Source organism: Hordeum vulgare, chromosome 4H (assembly GCF_904849725.1).
Source record: "Hordeum vulgare subsp. vulgare chromosome 4H, MorexV3_pseudomolecules_assembly, whole genome shotgun sequence".
NCBI classification, from domain to species: Eukaryota; Viridiplantae; Streptophyta; class Magnoliopsida; order Poales; family Poaceae; genus Hordeum; species Hordeum vulgare.
Window position 1 is genome coordinate 388,973,251 of NC_058521.1, and position 24,210 is coordinate 388,997,460.

Genomic DNA, 24,210 nt, shown 5'->3' on the forward strand with positions numbered 1-24,210 from the left:
ATCGGGATCGGCATCGCGAACATGTCGTCATAGGCTTTCATCTCGGCAGGGGAGATCTTCCGGTTGATGCCCACAATCCCGAGAGTGAGTAGGATCTGCACTTTGGCTCTCCTCTCGGCCGTGGGTGGTGCAGCCATGAAAGTCACGGCGGTAGGAGATCGACCTCTCCTAGGAGCGAAGTTGATGAGACGACGTGGCCGCTTCCCAGGTGATGGCAGAACCACATTGATGTCCTTCGTGGCCGCGGCCAAAAACTCTCCCATCGTCCAGGATTGGCACATGGTGGCACGACCGCGCTATCTCCGCATGGTTATTGGCGGTGATGCAGATCTCCCTGAAGCATGCGAGCGGGGACCGACGGCGGGCGTGCCACAATAATCGCATAGCTCGGGCCGCTGCAGGATGGTTGAGGGGCTGAGGCGCTCGGAAGGCCCAGCAACGCCAACAAAAGGCGATGGTGGAGCAGCCTCATCCGGAGGCAGCCCAGGTGCGGCAGGCCCAACAGCAGGCGTGGTCATGGGCGGCAGCCCATCTCAAGTGGCGGGCGAGGCGTCAATGATTGCTTCGCTTTCCACCCGTTCCTCAGCGGCGCGCGTGTGGGACCGCGACGACTGGTTAGCGGGGTGCATGGGGTCTCGCGTGCGATAGGAGTGGGCGAAGCAGCACTTTGCCCCGACAGGGCGGCATGCAAATCTGGCTCCACGGGCTGCGAGTCGGGGACCTAGCTCAGGAGAGCGAGATCCTGACAAGGCATGGGATCAGCCGCCGCAGATGTGGCCCCAACAGGATCCTCCTCGGGCGTATGGGAAGAGCCGGAGTTTGAATCTCCATAGGCTTCTGGCTCACCAGGAGCCAGCGGTGTCACGCCAGGTGTCCCCAAATCAGCCGCCCTGGCGCCGTCCATGGAATGGACAGTCTGTTGCGCCAGGGCCACACACAAGGCCTCCTTTTGCAGGCCTTTTCTATTCCCCCTCTTTCCTCTTTTGGATCGATGACGAGGGAGTGCGGGTCCTTGTTCACCTGGCCATGCCAGCTTGCCCAGCCTCGTGGGATGCGCAACCAGCGGCGGCGCCGGGCAGGGCCAGGAGGCAGGCGTACCAGTCCCGTCGGAGCAGCCAAAACGATGATCAGCGTGCGAGGCAGGCGCGTTGATCGCTATGCCGTTGGCACGACCGCCTGAAACCACCTCCGTTCACCGGCGCTTGCGACCACGACAACGCGCTTGCCCCGGACCAGGCCCTGGCCTTGGCCCTGGCCATCCCCTCCGCCATTGCCGGTGTTGTCACCGTCAGGGCTTCCAGTGGCTTGAGGACCGGTCGGTGGAGCCCTAATCAGTTCTACCTTGGTGAGCGCGATGGAAATGGGGAAGTGAGCGTCTTGACGGTTCGCACCTCCGAGGGCACATGCGAGGGCAGTTGCTCAATGATTTCCAGAATCACGGTGCGTCGGATATCGGCGGGGTCATGCGCACCACCGGACAGGCGCAAGACCGCCAAGTCGGCGTGGGAGCGCGTGCGGGGATGCAGCCTTTCGATCCAGCAGTTTGTACTGAGCACATGTTCGGCGGTGGAGAGGTTCCAGGCTTGGGCGGGGATGCCGCGGAGCTCCAGCTCCACGCGGTACTCGAACTCGCCGGCTCCGGCATGGGCCAGTTTGTACCAGGGGCGCAACAAGAGCACGAAGTGCGGCGAGCTGATGAAATGGTCACCGTTGAGCCGTCTCATGGTTTCCTAGGAGGAGAAGAGGATGAGGAAGTCCTCGGGGTGGTGCTCATGGACGGTGAGGTCGCCCTCGGAAAGCTCGAGGGAGCTGAAGAGCAGCTCAGCCACTTCTTCCGTGGACACCTGCGGCCGGTTGCCCGTGATGGAGGCCACCATCGCCAGGGCAAGGACCAGCTCAGCCTCATCCATCTCCACCGCCTGCGCCATGATTACGTGCACCCGGCCTTTATAATGTATATATATCACATAGAAAAATTATAATGTATTATATATAATTTTCAACATCATCTTCCTCTCTATATAGGGAGAGTCGGGGTAGGTTTTTTATGAAAGGGCGTGTAGAGATGCTCTTATTAACTTTGTATATGCCTTATATGGATATACTTCAACTTTGTGTTACATGCCGATGAAGATTATATAAAATCAAAGCAGACAATATTGTTTGAATAAGTTTTTTGACTAGCCTACACAATGCTGATCAGTGAGTTACAACCTTTCAATTTTGCATTGACTCGAACACGCATCAATGGCCAAACACCACACCACACCATGACAAAACTAAGGCAATCGCTTAGTAATCGGAGCATGAATTGACCTAAATTGTGCAATTAGAGCTTGATGCTAGGGTTAATAACAAAGCCTAGGTATCATGACAATCAGACGAGTGATAGCGATGCGTGCGTACCTCACCGATGCAGTCCTCCTTGCACGAGTTAAATTTGGTTCCCTTGTAGATGTAGGTCCCGCAAGTGCCACACTGGATGCTCATGGGAAGCATCATGCATACCGTGATCTACTTGTTCTTGGGATGCTTACCAAAGGGATCTTCGCCGGGTCGGACTCCGGCTGGTGGTACTTGTTCAACACCTTCTGTTTACCCATCTCACCGCAGCTGGAAAGCTCGCCGGAGGACTAGGTTGAAGGCGATGGAGACCAAACAGAGGGGCTGCTGGTCATTTCGAGGGCGGCGCCTTAGGGTAGGACGAGGCGTTGAGGAGAACGATCCCATTTCAGTGCTTGATGGCCTCGTCGTCTTGACTCCAACCTAACTCCAGCGCCTAGCGGCCTAGTAGCACTTAGATTTTCTTTTTCAATACTAGGCCTATCTTAAAATTCGGGCCCTCAAAATTTGGACCTTGTGCGGGCCCTATTTTTGACACCACTGTTGTCCCGGCCGTGACCCGCAAAACTAAAATCGTAATACATTCGTCCACATAGACAGGATGTTCATGGTCTAAATATAGTTTCCAACAACATCTTTGATTATCTTATTTTATTGCTGATGTAGTTTGCATCTGTTACTTATTCATCAGTTATAGATGGAACATTCCACACACTCATCTATTTAAACATTGACGAGCTTTCAAAATTGGAAAAATGTATAATGTCAACAAACTATGGGCACGAGGTGGATTATACCACTTCAAGTTGTATTCTTGCACCCCATGGTTGCACCTCATATTCTTCTATTCCTGCAGATCCTATGTTATTGTGGTAACTATGTATCAAGTGTGTCAATCCCTATCGGCTTACCGAAGTGAACTTATTTACTCCTTCTATCCCAAAATAAGTGTCTTAAGCTTAGTACAATTTTGTACTAGAGCTAGTATAAAGTTGAGACAGTTATTTTGGGACGGAGGGAGTATTTGTTTGTGTGCATTTCTATAGGCTTACTAAAGTATAGCTGATTTATTCTTCTAGGAAATTAGTTCCTTGATCATTGCAACCTCCCATATCCACATCACACTAAAGGTGCGCAGTCATGTGCATCGTGCCGTCCTTCCATGATAGGAATTAAGAACAAGTATAGAAAACTGAAAGAAATCTCTTTTGCTCCATATTAGTACATTGTTTGATCCTAGAAGAAGTAGGCAAGGGGTGATCACTTTTTCACCACTAGTCATAAATGAAAATATTTTCCTCCATTTATTTTGAAGTTTATGCATATCGTGGCAAAGCAGACAGTACCCAAATTTTAATTTTGTATTATTTCCATTACTCTAATGAAACAAGATCATGCCATCATAAAATGAAGCTCTATGCTTCTTCATTCATATGTTTTTGCATTTTACTGCTTGTCCCAACATGTTTGATGTACTTACACATCAACAAGAGTGTATGAAAGCATATGTAAAGCCATTTTTATACAATATCATATAGTAAAAAATGTACTACATGCTGGTGGAGTAGACAATTGTTGTTAAATTTTTGTAAGTGGTAGTAGTACAATGGTTGGCATACAATGCCATTGTGCCTCGAAATGATTTTTAAACATTCATTCCGAATTATTTGGGTTGTACATGTGCTATTTTATTGTTTATTTACTGATGAAGTTGTTGATGTTCTTGATTTCAAATGTAGTTATCTATGCTTCCAATTGGTAGTGATTAAAGTATTTTATACTTTTAGACATTCCAAATCTTTTCTTCCTTTCCTATTATTCATGAGCCATGAAAGAGAAGAGGGAAAGCGGAGGGAGTGTCGTGGCACTGCTGCTGATACATAGAGCATGGCGTAACATCGAGATCCTTGTGCGGAAGATAAGTTTGACAAAAAAAGAGTAAGAGAGAGATGATATTCTTTACTCTACGGTGTTTTCGCTGTTACAATTTGCTTTTGCTGGTATATCAGACCATGTTACAAAAGAGAGACAAGATGCAAGACATACCTTGTGTTTTCGGTGTTGTTGTAGAGAGAGAGAGACACACACACACATAGAGAGAGAGGGAGAGAGGGGGAGAGAGAGCTTGTGTATTGCATGCTTGTGTATTTGTTTGATTATTGCATTCCCTTGTGAATTTCAAATTACAATGTGAATCTCTACAAGGTTTGTCGATTGAGGGGAATATTTGAGACTATCAATATATGCACTAACGTTATTTTTAGGTCAGATAAGTACGTTGATTTTCAATTGTCATACGAAGTGTTAATTAGTCTAAATTATGCATTCATGCTAAGCAGGTTCCTGGAAAGGGTGAAGGTCTGGTCATTAATAGTCATTATATTTTGCACAAAAGCTAAAGCTACTGATGCACCCGTTTAAGTTTCAAACACGCCCATACGTACCAGGGAGAAATGATCTTAATTATGTGTTTGATTCATTTGTATGTATTGTAGTCCGTAGCAACGCACGGGTGTTCATGATAGTTTGCAACGAATTGCATGCATTCCTAGATAAATTCATAGCATTGCATTTCCTTCATCTTGTTAAACTTTCGCATATGGAGGTGAGCACAAGCTATATGGGTTTCTTCCGGTGTTGTAATAAACATTGGCACCTATCGCGACACAATTAGAAACCCTAGAAAAGATGACATTTTACTTCGGGCATTTGCAAAGTGGAGTGGACCATTTAATATCATAGCTATAGTTATTTGTTATTTTATTGCAATAGTATGTGTTAGTTTAACCCAATCTATTATATTGAAAATATGAATATTTTTCAAATGTTGCAACGCACGACGAAGGTAAGGTGGGCGTCATTTGACTTTAAAGGAAAGAACTCCAATGAGAAATGTCCCGCAACATCGAGAAACCAAGCGAAAAAGGGAGGGTCCGCCAGGAAATGGGAAGAGTGCATTGATGACCCACAAGTATAGGGGATCAATCATAATCCTTTCAATAAGTAAGAGTGTCCAATCCAATAAGGAGGAGAAGGAAATGATAAGCAGTTTTCAGTGAGGAATTCTCTACAAGTGCGATAAGTAACATGATACATAGTTTTGTATCAAGATAATTCATAACAAGTGACAAGTAACAATAGTAGTAAAGGTGCAGTAAGGTAGCCCTATCCTTTTTATAACAAACCAAAGGACTGAAAGTTCTCTAATAGAAAGCAAGTGCTCCCGAGGACACATGTCAATTTCTGTCTAGTCATGTTCATCATATTAAGTTAATTCACGTTCGCTACTTTGATGATTTGATATGTGGGTGGACTAGTGCTAAGGTTCTCTTCTTACTTGAACTAACAACCTACTTATGATTACCCCTTCTCGCAAGCATATGCACCTACGAAATAATAATTAAGATAAATCTAACCATAGCGCGAAACATGTGGATCGAAATCAGCCCCTTATGAAGCAACGCATAAACTGGGGTTTAAGCTTTTGTCACTCTCGCAACCCATCATCTAGTTGTTACTCCACAATGACTTCCCTTAGGCCCATAGCATGGTGAAGTGGCTTGTAGTCGAAGTTCACATGACACCACTAAGAGAAATAACAACGTCCATATCATCAAAATATTGAACGAATACCAACTTTATATGATTACTTATAACCAGACTTCTTCCATGTCCTCATGAACAATAATTACTACTCACACATCATCAACATGTTCAAGATCAAAGGTGTAATAATAATAATTAAGGATCTGAACATAATATATTCCACCAAGTAATCCAACAAGCATCAACTACAAGATGTAATCAACACAACTAGTAACCCACATGTACGAGTCTGAGGTTTCGAGACAAAGATTGAATATGCGAGATGAACTAGGGTTGGAGATGAGATGGTGCTGGTGAAGATGTTGATGAAGATTGGTCCTGCCACGTAGGAGGAGGTGTTGGTGATGAGGATGGCTTCGATTTCCCCCTCTAAGAGAGGAATTCCCTTGATAGAATCTCTGTGTTGGAAAGCAAAAGGGCCTCTTCCCAGGTTTCCACCTCAAGAAGGTGTCGCTTCATCCCGAAATATAAAAGATGGGTTTTCTACGGTAAAACACACAATATAGGAGAAGATGGTCGCCAGAGGGCCAGCTGGGGTCCCACAAGCCATGAGGTCGTGGCCAGGGGGGTGTCTTGTTGGCTTGTGCCCAGCTCGTGGCCCCTCTCCGGTATATTTTTGGCCCAGAAATTCTCAAATATTCCAGAAAAATTCTCCGTAAAGTTTCAGATCATTTGGGTCAAGTCGATTTTTCTGCCTTCTTCTCAGTTTCTCGGTCCAAAATTCTAGTTTCCACATATGTTCCTTTCAGTAATTTACCTTGCATATTTAGAGAGAAAGAGCATAAGAATTGTATGATAATAAGGCATAATGGGCAGGATCAACACAAATATTAATAGTAATGCATGATGCAAAATGAGCATATCAACTCCCCCAAGCTTAGACCTTGCGTGTCCTCAAGTAGAAGACGAGCTCAAAAATGATGACCACATTTTTGAGAGAGAGGTGTAGATAAAAATAGAATACGAGCATGAGAGCATCATAAATATTATCATAGCAGCAAGTATTTTATCATATAGCTTTTCATCAATAAGTAAAAATCCATTCACAACTATTGGAGTACGAAGCATAAACCTTATTGATAATCAACAAACTATGTTCTCATCCATTGGGGCAATCATAATTCATCATAATAGAGAGGAGAGTCTATGTAAGAGCTTTCTTTTTGGCAAGTTCACATATTCAACTATGATTTAATCTTCTATGATTGCTATGCTCAAGGCATATTCTTGGACCTCATGTTTCCATAGGACACATAGGAAGATAGGGCTTGAATGATTTTCCACCCAACTTACTTACCTCAAGGATAATGTCAACAATAATAAATCATGATCATTTATATCCACTTGTATATATAAATCTGAATATTTCCTCAACACATGGTGCTTGCCACTATAGGATTAATGAGTTGGAAGAGCGACAAACTTTATTGACTCAAGCACAGGATTGAACTCCTGAAAGTAAAAGATATGCCCTTCGTAGAGGGAAGTAGAGGTTGTTATGTACTTTTAATTTGTTGGATGTGTGAACTCTTAATGCAAAGGAATGTCACTTTATATTGCCCCTTATGATAGCAGACTTTAATATGTGCTCTGTCGCTTTTATTTCTTTGCCATCACAAGATCGTAAAAGCTTATTTTCCCTTGCAATAAAAGATCATACATATCTAGGAGCAATTTTTATTGCTTGATGCACCAATGACAACTTACTTTAAGGTTCTTACTCAATCCATAAGTAGGTATTGTGGACTCTCATGGCAAGAAACTAGGTTTTAGGGTTATGGATGCACAAGTAGTATCTCTACTTAGTGTGGAATTTCTAGGCTAGCAAAGGATCTAAAGCAAGCATCACATGTTGAAGGATCCAGTACCATATAACTTCTATGTGAATATAAACTACCATGATCATTACGTTGTCTTCCATGTCCAACATCAACACTTGATCATTATATAATATTTGATGAAGGCTCACGGTCATAAAATATGTCCAAGATATTGTATTTATATGTTAGTCTCCTCTCCTCTATCATAATCTTGCTTACATTGCAACAATGACTATTACTATGTTTGTTTACTATCAACAACTTTTATCATTTACACTATTTTTGCGTGAAGTCATTACTTCTCATGAGACGAGCATATGATCTTTATCTTTCTTTTTGTTGCCATGCTAAAATGATGGGTGCCCACAGGTAAATCATAAAAACTCAACTAATCTTTATTATATAACTCGCATACTCCATTACAAGGATAGATGTAAATCAAAGAAAAAATTCTAAGCAAAAGGAAATACGAAATTTATTTTTCTAAATAACGAAACAACTAAAGAGTGAACTAATGTAGATAGTAATGATGGAGGTGATGGTGATACGATACCGGGGCACCTCCCCAAGCTTGGGATAATCCAAGGGTGGTGCCCATACCAATGTACTCGAGCGTCCTTCTCAGTTGATGGTGGTGTTGTAGTAGGAGTGTCCTCGGTACTTGTCGTGGTTTTATCACGGCAGATGTCCTCGTGAAAGTACTTAGAGATGGAGCCATCGCACCGTGGTGGTGACTTCAAGGGGGTGAGCGAAAGCGAGACTCGGATTTACCCAGGTTCGGCCCCTCGTGAGGAGGTAAAAGCCTACGTCCTGCTTTGTGTGGACTAATGGTGGTTTCGATTACAAGGAGGGAGTGACTCGCCTGACCTAGCTCTCGATTCTACCTAACCCGCCTGACCTCTCCCTGGGACTCGCCTTTATATACAGGTCGAGGCCCTAGGGTTTACAAAGTCCTGGCATTCTACTCTTGGTGGCTTTCCTTATCTCTAAGTCGCCGTGTCCCCCACAACCAGGAGCTTTCTTGGTAATCCATCATCCGCACGACCTCTCGAATCGCCATCCAGCTTCTGGGCCACGGGACGCGCAGTAAATGGTAAGTCGCCCCTTTGGTGACCCCGCCCACTAAGGGCGGGTTACCCATAGGTAATATCCCCAACATTAGGCCCCAGATTGTCCTGAATTCATTCATGTCAATAAACTTCCATCAATTTTGGGCGACTCTTACCATTTCCATCCTTCGACGAACGATAAGTCGCCACCTGTTGTAACTTGATCTGAGTCGCCGGGTAGTCTTGGATGACATCACCCTCATCCCCTTAATTCTGGGGCTTTTAGCACCATAACCATCAACAGATTTTTTGTTCATAATCACTTGCCATCATCGCAGTCTCTGACTTGTCGCCTCGATCTTCGCCTCGACAGCCTCGGTTTCCGTTCCTGCCCTTTAAATAACAAGAGAAATGGGAGAGGAAATCCCATCGCCTACCTCCATCTCTTCCTCGTCTTCTTCACGCACTTCCTCTTCGAGCACCAGCGCCCCGGCGTCGCCACCGGCTTCCGGTGCTCCTCCATCGGCCGTGGTCTTCCGGGCGCCAAGAAACACAAAGCACTGTGCGTTTGTCTCCGGCACCGATCTCCTTCTCCCAGGTACACATATCCCCCCATTTAGGGTTTAGACCGAGAACACCATGACCTTAGTTTCCTGCAAGCTAGTTTCCGCGATGCGATGAACACCCTTGGCCTGCCATAGATCCATTTCATGTTTTCTCAAATAGATTTTAGGCGGTAGCAGGCTTCTGCCACTTTATCACGTCTTTTTGCTATCTTAAATCTCCATGTCGTAGATCCAACGCTGTCATTATCTTATGCTCATAGCGTTCCTTCATTGTTTCCAGCAGCACTCTTTTATTTTGATCCACTCATAGTTCCATAGTTTGCTACCTGTTTTTAGAAACATGTTTGCTCGTTTGTGGAGAATATCCCTAAGGAAAAAAGCACCTCTGAGAGTCGCCATTTAGCTCCAGCCTCCATAGCGACTTAACCTTATTACCATAGCTATGACACCTTCCCTTCCAATTTGAAAGGCGAATTACAATATTTTGCAGATACGTCCATGAATCGCCCGAATAGCGGGTTATGATATTCATTAACCATTGGCGAGTCACCAAATCCTTTTCGAACATACCGTAGACCCATACCGGCGAGTCAAAATGCTTTCTAGTCGTCACTGATTCGACTCGTTCCCCTTTCTTTTGTAGTCATGGCCATTACAAAGTGCGACTAGTTACCGACCAAAGTTGACGATGCCACTCTCGAAAAGTTTGTCAAGGCGGGCCTTCTCGACAATAAAGAAACCATTGGTTGGAGAACCGCCCCGGGAGAGTTGACTCCCAACCCCGCTCCAGGAGAAGTAGTAATATTTACCGATTACCTCGAGCGCGGTTTTAAGCCGCCCGGGTGAAAGTTTTTCCGGGACATCTTGCATTTCCTCAATGTGTCACCCTCAATATCTGGGACCCAACTCCATCAGCAACCTCTGTCAGTTCCAGGTCTTCTGCGAAGTATATTTGCAGAGAGAGCCCGTAGTTCCTTTATTCTGGAACTTTTTCCATCTGTACCACCAGACCGAGTTTCCCAACGGTCCCAACCACAAGCTTGGAGGAGTCGATATCCAAAGACGCCGCGAATGTGGACTTCCAATAGTTCTCCTGCCCAGCCATCCCAAAGGCTGGGCCGAGTCATGGTTCTACTGCCGAGACACCTCTCCACCCGGCGAGAACCCTCTTCCGGGCTTCAGAGCAGATCGCCGGCCCATGGATTTCAAATTCCCCGAGAAGCTCACAGAGGAAGAAGAGTCGGAGTTTATGCCCATTTTCTCCGAGTTAAAATCTTTGAACAACAAAGGGCTCATTGGGATTGATCTATTCCGTTGCTGGATAGAATGGAACATCCTTCCCTTGAGCCACCGAGACAGGCTGATGTATGAATATGATGGTACAGTAGACCATCCATAGTGCGTCAGTCGCAAAAAACTCTCGGCGAGTGAAATCATCGGAATCATCAAGAAACAGACCGACGAATCCTTGGAAGAATGTGCCAAAATTGGGCTTAAGGCCTTATGCCGCTACAACCCGGTGCCGCCAGTAAGAATCCAAGCTACCTTTCGTCCTTTTTATGCTTAACAATGCTCTTGGTTTGAAATTTACTTCCATTCATCAGAAAACTGATGTATTTTGGCGAAGGGGCCCCAAAGTGGCCGCCCAAAAGATCACCAAGCCGCCACCAAAAAAGAAGAAGACAGTAGGAAAAAGAAAGCCGCCACCAATGATTCATATTTTGTTGGAGAGTCACAAGCTAACGAGGCACACTCAGAGGTAAGGCTTCGCCCTCACTCATTATCTATGTATTCCGACTTATGTTTATATCATGCGTCCTTATGTGTAGGGCGAGGACAATGAGAGCCAAGATGATGCGGTCGAGGTAATTTTCATTTCTTCCGACTCACCTTCTCCTTCCCCTAGACCAGCCAGGCGGATCTATGGAAAAGTTCCCATATCTCACCCATATGCTTATATGGACCCTGATTTCCTTTTGAAGAAAGCAAGATTTATCCCCAAGCGCAAGACCCGTAGTCGCTCTGGCGACTTAATCACCGGACTGCCTGAGAAGACAACTAGTCGGAAACGCACCAGCGAGGTACATTCTTGTTTTATCATACCCTTTCTTGTGTAAAATGTGACTCGCTGCTTCTTCAACTTCAAGGCTTTGTTCTATCAAACTTCTCCCCCTACATCTGGTGACTCGGAAATATCAGCTCTCTTGCCGATGATTCGTGTACAAGAGTGAGTTTCTTTGTTAATCCCAATTTCTTCTAAACAATGATATGTGCCTTTAATCTTGGTGCTTTGGTCGTAGAGCACAAGCAAAGAGAAGGAAAACTAGCGACCGATCTTCTGCTCCCAAAACATCTGACGCCCTGGGCACAAGCACCTGTGTCCCTGAGGCGGATGAAGAGCAAACGGCGGCTTCCGATATTCCTGCAGACGATATTCCCGAAGCCCGGGATGACTCGCCCGTTATTTTGAAGGAAACCACGGATAAGGGTAACCCGCCAAGCCCTTTCAAGGCGACTGACGATCCAGACGATGTCGTGGTCACCGGTACTGGTTATTCCACTCCTCGGACTGCAGTACTTTCCAATCATACCTCCAAGGCAACTCTCCCTTCTCTTGATGAAGACACAGACAACATCAAGCTCCCTCAATATGAGAAGCTAGAATTCGACCTACTTTGTTCCGGCTTCGCAAGTCATCTGGAGAGGGATTATGAAATGAACAAGAGCTTGATTCGTCTCATGAGGAGTAAACATGAGGTATGTATGTTAATGTATTTTCCTGCACCCATTAGCCTTCCAAGGGCCGTCTCATCTTTTGAAAGATGAGCCGGGTATTTGAATATAAAAAATCTCCAACCTGTAGCCCCCAAGGGTCGGGTCATCTTTTGAAAGATGAGCCGGGTCTTGCATATTATAAAGTTTTCAACCTGTAGCCCCCAAGGGCCGGGTCATCTTTTGAAAGATGAGTCGGGTCTTGCATATAATAAAATATTCAAGCTGTAGCCCCCAAGGGCCGGGTCATCTTTTGAAAGATGAGTCGGGTCTTGCAGATAATAAAAAACTTCAACCTGTAGCCCCCAAGGGTCGGGTCATCTTTCGAAAGATGAGCCGGGTCTTGTATATAATAAAATTTTCAACCTTTAGCCCCCAATGGCCGAGTCATCTTTTGAAAGATGAGCCGGGTCTTGAATATGGTATGATTTTGAAGAAAATCATACATTAGCCCCCAAGTATCAGGAGCATTGCTTGCAGTAATTCTAAAACTTGTCTCCGCAAATTTGATGTGCAGGAGTCTGTGACACAGACTGAGTCGGCGGTAGCCGACTTAAAGAAAAATCTGGCTGAACAACAGAATGCACCCTCCGAGTTGGAGAAGAAATTCCACTTACTTCCGGCTGAGCTGGAGAAGATGAAGGCTGACCAGCAAAAATTTGAGAAGAAAGCCAAAGCCGACCAAGCCATCATTCTTAAGCATATTGAGAAGGCTGAGGAAAAATTGGAAGCCGCCCAACAAGAGATAACCGTCTTAAAGAAGCATGTGTCCAATATGACAGTCACCATGTTTGGTAAGTGTTAACCTTTGACTGTTGATTAACTAATCTGGTATAAAAAATTATCAAGTACTGATGTGCCCTTTGCAGGTGCACGAGCCGCCAATCTTCCAGATGACTTCCTGCTTAAGTTAAAAGCTATATATACCTTCGCTGAGCAGCTATACACCGGGGGCTTGCTGACGATCAAGGCGGTGATGGGCCGCAAGGAGCCAGTCAGAACAATCAAGCACATGCTCGGCTTTCTGTCCACCTTGCCTCCTCATATAGAAGAACTAAAACGGTCAGCCGCCTGGAAGGGAATCTTGAATACCTTGAGTTGGTGCTTAGCCTATGCCCCGGAGCTCAAACCGGAAGAAATAGCCGCCGGCTACCCCGAGCTAAAGGATGACGGGTCAGAATTTACCGAGGTGGACTATCACCGAGTTATCATCGAATTTCGCTATGCGGTGACTCAACTAGCAGCCAATTTGGATTTGAGCAAATACCAAGCCGCCTATGATGAGAAGAAAAAGAAGGTGACGCCTCCTTCATATGAAACTACTAGCTTGGTTCCTAGTCGACCCAAGAATCCTTTTGATCTTGACATGGACCTACCACTCTTCCTTGACGATGAAGACGAGTTCATCGCCTTGTCCAAGTGTAATTGGAAACTGGGTGCCTTACGAATCGAAGGCGGGGAGGGCTCAAGGCAAGGTGACTCGGTGGCGGCCTGATTCGCCCATGGATCCTTCCTTCACTGGGGGGTAACACCCATTTTGGCCACGTGAGCCATGTAATAACTTTGTTAGTGTGTGTGAAACAACAGTTAGGCAGTAGTACCTTTTGATGGAAACACTTTTATTCCTTGAATTTATGCATGACTCGCCTGCGACTTTGATAAACCAGGGAATGTCATAATGTGACCAACAAGTGTTTTCCTGATTTATTAGGAAAAACAGCAGCCGAATCAATAAGTGCATGACCAGGAATAGACCAGCCCCCTCGATCATGGCAGGAAAAAAATTAACCCCGAGGTTATGGCGAGAAATAAATCAGCCCCCGGGTTATGGTAAAAAATGGTTAAAAAATGAGTCAGGGCGAGTTGTAATCAAAAGCCGACTCAAAGATATTTAAGAAACCTTGTGGTTTGGTCATCAAGACATGAAATTTTATCGACTAACTGAGTTTCGATAGGATAAGACGAGTTTTTAAAACTCTAGTGTTACCCTTAGAAAGCTTTTTGCAAAAAGCTTTGTTGTTTCAGACCGGCTGATCAGGTGCGAGTCAAGCTTCCGTGAAGCAGGTTCAATGAACCAATGGTTTCTCTATTTCCCATGTGTGACTCTGGCCGGTACCTTTTATGTTTTAAAAAAGGTGAGTTCAGGGTCCAAATAACGGATTGACTTGCCCTGAGTACATAGATCCATGTGGCGACTTGTTCAGCACATAGTCCAGTATAACCATTTGTAATGCGGTAATTTTTCGCTAGCCAAGAGGGTATTCAAGCTGAACTCAATGAGTGGAAGCCCCCAAGTGACCTATGATTTAGGAAGAAACCAGGCATAGGATCACAGAAGCGTATACACTCTTACTGCAAAACGACTTGGGGACTAGAAACCCCCAAGTAAGCCGGCTTAATTCTCAAAACCATATAAGGTGCCTATGTTTGAACCGTGCAACGTGGCAACGTTGGTCCTCTTTGGCTTTATCAAAGCCCAGTTTTGAAGTAAGCGCAGCATGGCGACTTACGCTCTTTGACCTTGATAGCGTCCATGTTTGGGCGACTTATAGAACAATAAAGACTCATGCTTTCAAAAGCTGAAACGGCGAGAGACCCCGAAGATCGTGGGTGCCGGCTTTATTGCTTTCAGAATTCATGGATTACATTTTTCTAAAAACTGATAAAGAAAAATGGGGGGGGCATGGCTCTAAGTGTAGTAAGGCTGCAGATGGGCTATATTCCAGGGGCGAGTTGTCTCAACCTCTGTCGTTGGCCGATCTGGGCGAAGATCCACCAAGTATTATGAGCCGTTCCGAAGATTCTTACTGACGACAAACGGTCCTTCCCACAGAGGTGATAGCTTGTGCATACCAGTATGATCTTGAATCAAACGGAGCACCAAGTCGCCTTCTTCGAAAGCTCGGCTCTTGACCCGACAATTATGGTAACGTCGCAAGTCCTGTTGGTAAATCGCCGATCGTGATGCGGCCAAGTCACGTTCCTCCTCCAAGGCGTCCAACGAGTCTTGTCGCGCCAAATCATTGTCATGTTCCACGTAGGCGGCGACTCATGGGGAATCATGTTTGATGTCACTTGGTAACACCGCTTCTGCTCCGTAGACCAGAAAGAAAGGAGTAAAACCCATGGAGCAGTTTGGAGTCGTCCCGATACTCCACAGTACTGATGGCAACTCCTCGAACCAACATCCTGGAGTGTGTTCCAAAGGTACCATGAGCCGAGGCTTAATCCCTCGTAATATTTCCTGATTCGCCCTCTCTGCCTGTCCATTAGACTGGGGATGTGCAACCGCGGAAACATCAAGCCGGATATGCTCTCGTGAACACAACTCTGGCATTGCACCTTTGAATAAATTAGTACCATTGTCGGTAATGATACTGTGAGGATATCCGAATCTGAAAATCAGCTTCTTCAAGAATTTGACAGCCGTATCAGCGTCACAACTGCTAACAGGTTTCGCCTCCACCCACTTGGTAAATTTGTCAACCGCCACCAATAGGTGAGTCTTTTTGGTGGAAGACATCTTGAAGGGACCGACCATATCAAGTCCCCAGACTGGAAACAGCCAAGTCATTGGTATCATCCGCAATTCCTGAGCCGGCGCATGCATCTGGCGTCCAAACTTTTGGTAGCCATCACTTCGGCGAACGATCTCCTCTGCGTCTGCGTGAGCCATCAGCCAATAAAACACATGTCTGAAGGATTTAGAAACCAAGGATTGGGACCCGGCATGATGACCACAGTCGCCCGCGTGAATCTCATTGAGGATCATACATCCTTCTTCAGAAGAGATGCATCTTTGAAATACCCCCGAGGTGCTTCGTTTGTGTAACTCGCCATTGTGTATGACCATGGATTTACACCGACGGACGATTTGGCGAGCTATCAACTCGTCGGCTAGTAACTCGCCTCTGGTGAGGTATGCCATGTAAGGAATCGCCCAGTCTGGAGTAGTATGAAGAGCCGCCACGAGTTGAGACTCGGGGTCCGGTACCGCTAAATCTTCCTCTGAAGGCAGTTTCACCGAAGGGTTATGTAATATATCCAAAAAGACATTGGGAGGTACTGGCTTACGCTGTAAACCAAGGCGGGAAAGAGCGTCCGCTCCTTCATTAAGCCGCCGGTCGATGTGATCCACTTGATAACCATTGAAGTGACCCACCACATCTGACACGGCTCGTCTGTAAGCCGCCATCAGAGGGTCTCATGAATCCCAGGTGCGAGAAACCTGCTGCGCCACGAGATCTGAATCGCCCAGACATCTTACTCGTCTGAGATTCATCTCTTTGGCGAGTCGCAAACCATGGAGCAAAACTTCGTATTCTGCTGCATTATTGGTACATGGGAACATGAGCCGAAGGACATAGCAAAACTTGTCACCTTGAGGCGAAGTTATCACCACACCAGCCCCCGAGCCTTCCAACTGTCTGGACCCATCGAAATAGATGGTCCAATAAGTAAGATCGGGTCTCTCCTCCGGGATTTGTAACTCGGTCCAATCATTGATGAAGTCCACGAGTGCTTGAGATTTGATGGCTGTCCGAGGCGTATATCGCACATGATGGGATCCAAGCTCGATGGCCCACTTAGCAATCCGTCCAGTAGCCTCTCGATTCTGTATGATGTCACCGAGGGGGCGGAGCTGACGACCGTGATCGAGTGTTCCTGGAAGTAATGTTTCAGCTTTCGACTCGCCATGAACACCCCGAAAACCATCTTTTGCCAATGTGGGTAATGTTGCTTGGAGAGGGTGAGGACCTCGCTGATGAAATATACCGGTCGCTGGACCGGGTACTCCTTTCCTTCTTCCTTCCGTTCGACAACTACTGCCACGCTGACCGCTTTGGAGATTGTTGCAATGTACAGGATCATAGGTTCCTTGTCTGCCAGAGCTGCCAACACTGGCGGGTTAGCTAATTGTCGCTTCATGGCTTCAAAGGCTTCATTGGCTTCGTTCGTCCATACGAAACGATCAGTTTTCTTGAGAAACTGGTAGAGAGGGATGGCCTTCTCCCCAAGACGACTTATGAAGCGACTTAGGGCTGCGATTCGACCCTCCATACGCTGCACCTGGTTAACGTTGGCTGGTTTCCCAAGTGAGTTAATTGCCTCAATCTTCTCCGGGTTGGCCTCAATGCCACGCTCCGACACCAAGAAACCCAATAACTTCCCCGCAGGGACACCAAAGACGCACTTGGTGGGGTTAAGCCTCATCTGGTAGACGCATAGGTTGCCAAAGGTTTTATTGAGATCCTCCAAGAGCGATTCATTGCGGTGAGACCTGACCCCAATGTCGTCCAAATAAGCATGGACATTACGGCCTATCTAGCTGTGCAAGCAATTTTGGATGCAGCGCTGGTAAGTCGCCCCCGCACTCTTGAGCCCAAACGACATGGACACGTAACAGAAAGCTCCGAATGGGGTTATGAAGGATGTCTTCTCCTGATCCGCCACTGCCATCTTTATCTGATGGTATCCTGAATAAGCGTCCAAGAAACATACACGTTCGCCACCCGCCGTCGAATCAATAATTTGATCAATGCGGGGAAGGGCGAAGGGATCCTTCGGACATGCTCTGTTGAGGTCAGTGTAGTCAATGCACATGCGGAAAGTGTCGTTCTTCTTGAGCGCCAGGACTGGGTTAGCCTGCCATTCAGGATGGAAAACCTCGATGATGAACCTAGCGGCAAGGAGCCGGGTTACTTCCTCTCTGATCGCCGTACGTCGTTCTTCATTAAACCTGCGAAGGTACTGCCGAACCGGCTTAACTTTAGGGTCAGTATTAAGATGGTGCTCAGCGAATCCTCTCGGTACACCCGACATGTCAGAAGGTTTCCATGCGAAGATGTCCCAATTCTCATAGATGAATTCGATGAACGCGCTTTCCTATTTGAGGTCGAGACCCGCCCCAATAGTGAACTGCTTGGTGGAGTCGCCCGGGGTAAAGTCGATAACCTTAGTGTCGTTCGTTGGTTTAAACTTGAGAGATGGCTCAGAATCGGTGGTCGGCCTTTTGAGCGGCGTCACGTCCGCCGGGTCAACATTGGATTGGTGGAACTTGAGCTCCTCAGCCGCGCGAGCTGACTCGGCATAAGCCGCGTCTCCTTCTCCACACTATTGGGTTATCTTCCTGTCGGCGTGGATGGTAACAGGACCCTTAGGTCCGGGCATCTTGAGTTTGAGGTAAACATAGCATGGGCGGGCCATGAATCTGGCGCACGCCGGCCGTCCAAACAGTGCATGATAGGGGCTATTGATTTTGACCACCTCGAATAGGAGGGACTCGCTCTTGTAATTTGACTCCATGCCAAAAGCCACGTTAAGCTTAATCCGCCCAATTGGATATGCCGACTTACCTCGGACGATGCCGTGGAAGACCGTGGATGATGGCATCAGGTCTTTCTCCAAGAGGTTCATCCGCCGGAAAGTGTCGAAATATAGGATGTTGATGCTGCTGCCTCCGTCCATGAGGACCTTGGAGAGGGTGTACCCCCCGACTTGGTGAGCCACGACCAAAGCCAAGTCGCCAGGGGTGTCTACTCGGGGTGGATGGTCTTCCCTGCTCCAGGTTATGGGTTGCTCAGACCAGTGAAGGTATCCGGGAGCGCCGGCTCAGCTACGAAAGTTCTATGCTTCACCTTATGATCCCGCTTACAGGTGTTGGTTGTGAACACGTGGTACTGCCCGCTGTTCAATTGTTTGGGGTTATTCTGGAACCCGCCATGATCTACCTACCGCTGGGGGTCCCCTTGCAGGAGGGGTTGCTCGAACACTACTGGCCGGTGGTATTGCTGGTTGTGAACTTGGTATTGGCCAGCATTGGGCTGTGACCCGCCCTGTGGTCCTTGGTTAGGAAAACCACCGAACGTGACCTGGCGTGTCCCGGACGCGTCGGGTTGTTCCTGTCGCTAGCCCTGTTCGCCACCTTGGCCTCTCCTGAGCGCCTCAGCCCGAAATTCCTGCATCACATAGCAGTCCTCCCACGAGTGAGTCGATGGTACTTACGCCGTGGCATGCTGCGGACACGAGCCTTTAACCATCTCGTGATAATTGCGTGGTTTCTTCCCGCTAAAGCCCCGCTTCTTCTAACGTGGGTTTGCGTTGCCAGTATTAGTATTGGCAACAAATTCCGTGGGACCTTCCTGTTGTCTTTTCATGCCATGCCCACCATGGTGGTTGTTGCCCCGTCCTTTAAACTGAGAATGGTCCTTGTGTAACTCGCCCTTCCTGGTGGTACTAACATTGTCGTCATCCTCCCCAGGATCCTTGGTGTCGTCCGACTGAGCATACCTGGTAAGGGTATCCATTAACTCGCCCATGTCCTGTACTTTTTGCTTAAGTCACCCTAGCTTTAGCACCAGAGGTTCGTAATGGCAGTTCTTCTCCAGGATCAACACCGCCTGAGCCGCCGAGATGCCTTCCGATGAATGAATAACTTCCGCGACTCGCCGGGTCTTAATGGTGGGCCGACTCATCCGGCAGTTCGACGCAGTGCTGTAGGTCAATGATGGTCATCGGGTGCTTGCAGGTCCCTCTTAAATTCTTGATGAAGCGCTCCTTTAGCTCCGCCCACATGTTGATGGAGTTGGGCGGCAAGTTTTTCAACTATGCGCCCACCGTCCCCTCAAGCATCATAGTGAAGTACTTAGCGCAAACTGCCTTGTTTACATCGAGCATGTCCATCCCGAGCTCGTAGCTCTCAATCCATGACCCTGGTTCGAGGTCCGGCGAGTAATTGGGGACCTTCCGGGGCCCTTTGAAGTCCTTCGGCATGCGCTCGTTGCGCAAAACTGGTGCAAGGCACGATACTTGCCCCCAGCATCCAGGGGCGCGGGAGGTGATGGCATGCTAGCCGGGTAAACCTAACCCGCCGCTGTGTTGGCTCTAACTGAGGCGCGGCTCATGCCGCATCCACAATATCCTGGGCTCGCGCCTCAGGCATCCCGAGCGGATCGTGTTGAGGGAATCGCCACGGCCCACTGGTTACTGCGGGGAAGTCCTCATGGAGACTTCTGGTGTGACTGACCTGAGGCGTGGAGTGCAGCCGATCAAGGCTATAAGAATACTGTGCGTGCGGAACCACGGCCGTCTTTAGCATCTCGATGGCGTTTCTGGCTTCTATCTCGGCCGGGGTGTTTCCGTAGATCGGAAGGGACTACAGGTGGCGGGTCGCCGCCAGCACATTGTCCACGGGATTAGAGAAGTGACCCCGTGGCGTCTGGAACCGAGTCGCATGGGCATCCATTGGCTGAGGCGGCGGCGGATTGGGCGGTGGAACCGCTCCTCCCCTCGGGATGGTTTGTAAAGGCCGATCAGGACCCGCCCCGGGGGTGCGCGGAGTGTCGAAAAGGCGAGTTGGGTGTAAGTCGGCCGGGATACGCCCGTTGTGCCTCCTTTGGTGAACGGCGTCAGATGCGCGCTGTTGTCTCTCGAGCCGCCAGCCTTCGGTGTTCAGTCACTTCATCTCTGCTGCGACCGTGGCTTGTCGCGTCTCCATCCTGGCGGCTTCTGCTTCCATGTCCCGCTGTGCCTTGGCCGTTGCCTCCCGCGGCTTAGCTAGCTCGTGTTGATAGACTCCTGATTCTCAGACGTGATCGTGGTTGCCATTAGGCTGGCGACCTCCGCCGCTAGCTCCGTCATGGTTTGCGCTGGGTGTTTGGACGTCCCCCCGGTCTCGTTATTGCGAGTTGGATTCTGCTGAGGTTGTGCTAACCCCGCCATGTAGATGGCGATTTGTCGGCGGGACCTCTCGAAGACCTCGGGATCCATTGCCAACGACAGCCCCCCGAGCTGTCCTTCCTTAAGAGGGTGGATCGATTCCGTCTCACCCATGGATGACTCACCATCAGAATTGATAGGGGTGATCTCCTGGCCCACCACTTCGTCTTATGTGTCGTCTCCCTATGTAAAACCAACGAAAACATGGCGACTCCTATCCTCCGTGTAACGGGGAGGACATACCTGGCCGGCTCGACGATGTCGGTGGAGATGTCCGGCTTAGGCACAGGCGTCCCGATAATGCCGATGAAGACGTTGACCTTGCCGAAGGGGACTCGGTAGCCAGATTCGACGGAATCGGCCTCCGTCTCCCACAGCGGTTGTCCATGTAATACTTCCCGCAGCGGCCCTTAGTCATGATGCCGACCACATAGCTTTCTAACCCTGGTAGGGCTCCCTTCGAGAACTGAACTCCACCGTGCGCTAGCCCCAGGGTGGGCGCCAACTGTCGTGGTTTTATCACGACATATGTCGTCGTGAAAGGACTTAGAGATGGAGCCATCACACCTTGGTGGCGACTCGAAGGGGGTAAGCGAAAGCGAGACTCAGATTTACCCAGGTTCGGCCCCTCGTAAGGAGGGAAAAGCCTAAGTCCTGCTTTGTGTGGATTAAAGGTGGTTTCGATTACAAGGAGGGCGTGACTCGCCTGACCTAGCTCTCAATTCTACCTAACCCGTCTGACCTCTCCCTGGGACTCGCCTTTATATACAAGTCAAGGCCCTAGGGTTTACAAAGTCCTGCCATTCTACTCTTTGTGGCTTTCCATATCTCTAAGTCGCCGTGTCCCCCACGACCAGGAGCTTTCTTGGTAATCCATCATCCGCACGACCTCTCGAACCGCCATCCAGCTTCTGGGCCACGGGACGCGCAGTAAATGGTAAGTCGCCCCTTTGGTGACCGGGCCCACTAAGGGCGGGTTACCCATAGGTAATATCCCCAACAATACTCCATGGCGTAGACTACCCATCATAGAAAGAAAATTTTGTCTCGGGAGAAATGAAACCAGCAGCGAAGCTCATCCTGTGAAATCTAGATTCATACTCACATTTTTGGCCTTGGAGTTCATAGATTTGATCTTGGAGGTGATCGATCTTCTCTTGAAGTTTAGAGAGAATCTCCCCCATATTCTTTGTGTCCAGCTCATTTTCCTGGATGAAATCCATGATCATAGAGTGGTTAGTGAAGAGGAACGGGTTATCACAGCACAATGTGGCTAAGTATTTCCCTCAGTTATGATACCAAGGTTTATCGAACCAATAGGAATATCAACCGCAACCGTCTTGAGCGGATGCACACAAAAGAACAAACAACTTGCACCCAAGGCAGGCAAGAGGGTTGTCAATCCAATTTCTTGTTATTTGGAAGAAAGTGGAGTGTGTAGATAATTGTAGATGACAAGATAAAATAAAAACAAGTAAATAGGAGCAAAGTATTGAAGGTTTTATCAATATGTTGTTAATACACCCGGGGCCATAATTTTCCCTAATGGAATCTCTCATGAAAAATAGCATATGGCGGGTAAACAAATTACTGTTGGGCAATTGATAGAAAAGCGGATAGTTAAGCGATATTCATGGAAATGACTATGTTTATATAGGCATCATGTCCATGAAAAAATAGGCCCACTCCTGCGTGCACCTATTACTATTACTCCTGGACAGAATCAGATTTCTATGGACCAAGGTGGTCAGATCATCTCCCACAAATGCACAACTTGGTATGGCATTCTTATTTGGGGGCTGGATCACTCCGATAAATTTTGCTATCAATTGGGTAAACTTGCCAATGTAAAGTTTCTCGGATTTGGTTTTGGACAGGTAGGGTTTTGGGATTAATAGGTGGATCAAACCAGCTTGGATCGAGATAAAACTTTGCAGGATCACCACATTTATCATGTGTGACTTGCTAGAATTTTCCTAGAATTTATTGAAAATATTTCCTATGGAAATATTTCAAAAGATTTAAATAGGCGCAAAGGGTTTTGAGGGCTTTTGTCCAATATTTTGAAAATGACCATGTGTTGAAACTCTTATTTATGGAAAATATATGTCTAGTGAGTTTCCCTAATTTTTCTCAAATATTTTTGAAGCAAGAAAACTAATTTTCCTTGTGAAATACCATTTCCGGACTTAGAAAAAGGTATTGAAATAAAATAGGAAAATAACTTTGAAAATAATTATTTTGTGGTTTTGGGAAGTCTTTTTAATAATAGGGTTCAAATAAAGTCTTTGGTTTAAAACAACCCTCCTAATTTACGGACTTGGAGTGCAAATCCCAGTCATGGGTTTTGAAGAACATGAAATGATTAAATGCCTTTAAGAAATAATTAATAAAAATGGCTTTCTAGTTCTATTCACATGGCATGGTCATTGGTCTAGGGCTTGGGTTCAAGGAGGTAGGTTTTAGATAGGAGAACAAGTATAGTGATTCAAAAACTCAATCAGTCACACAACAAGTTTCAACAAAAATCAATCATCACAAACATGCAAAAAAAATTGTTTCCAATTTTCATAAAAACAACATGTGACAAAAGTGGTACAAACACAAGGTGTGACACTACTCTACCCCCTAGGACACCTCCCCCTAGTTGGAGGAGGGTTTGTGTGCCGGCGCCCCTCCCCGTGTCCCTACAAATAGAGGAGGAGTGGGAGCGCTTCCACGTACCTCTTCTCCACACCCTAGCGGCATCCTCCCTCTCTTAGGTTTCTCCTCTGTCCCAGTTTAGCAGCGCTTCGGGAAGCCCTGCTGAAGTAGCTCCACCACCACCTCCACCATGTCGTCATGCTTCCTGATATCCCATATACTACTCCGCCATCGCTCGTTGGATCGAGGAGCATGTATTCAGTCATCGAGCCGCATGTGTGCTGAATGCGGAGGTGTCATCCGTCCGGTGCTTGATCAGGACGGATCATGATTGGATCGTGAAGATGTACGACTACATCAACCACATTTTAAATGCTTCTTCTTGATAGTTTACAAGGGAACATAGACACACTCTCCCTCTCGTTGCTAGCATCTCCATAGAATAGATCTTGGGTGTTTTGTAGGAATTTTTTTGTTTCCCATGCAACATTTCCCAACACTTATAATGCTTGATTTACTCCTTGTTGTCGTGCGCAGATCAAAGATACTATTGCTTCCACTAGTTAGATTCATCCTTTGTGCGATGGAGCAATGACCGTTATCAATAAGCTTCACAAGGAGAACCTGGACCTTAAGTGCGAGGTCAACAAGCTCAATGAGGAGGCTTGGACCATAAGGAGCATCATTGTCAAG